Below are 246 nucleotides of genomic sequence, written 5' to 3'. Positions count from 1 at the left end.
ATTCTATCTGTGACCTTTAAATTCTCCCGAGTTACCTCCTGGATTTTTCCTTTTCCATTCTTCCTCGGGACTTTTCCCATAACTTTCATGTTGCTCGAAGAAAATTATGGGAAAAGTTGTGTATTTCTTCTCCATTTGTTACCGTGCACTTATAGTCCCGCTGATGTCCTCGAAGCCCAAAGAGGACCTCAAATGGTGAAAACCCCGTAACTGTATGTACAGAATGATTGTATGCCACAATCGCCT

Source organism: Halyomorpha halys, unplaced genomic scaffold (genome assembly GCF_000696795.3).
Source record: "Halyomorpha halys isolate HHAL.00 unplaced genomic scaffold, Hhal_1.1 Scaffold22.1, whole genome shotgun sequence".
Lineage (NCBI taxonomy): Eukaryota > Metazoa > Arthropoda > Insecta > Hemiptera > Pentatomidae > Halyomorpha > Halyomorpha halys.
The sequence above is the reverse complement of the archived record's forward strand: the minus strand, read 5'-3'. Positions refer to the sequence as shown.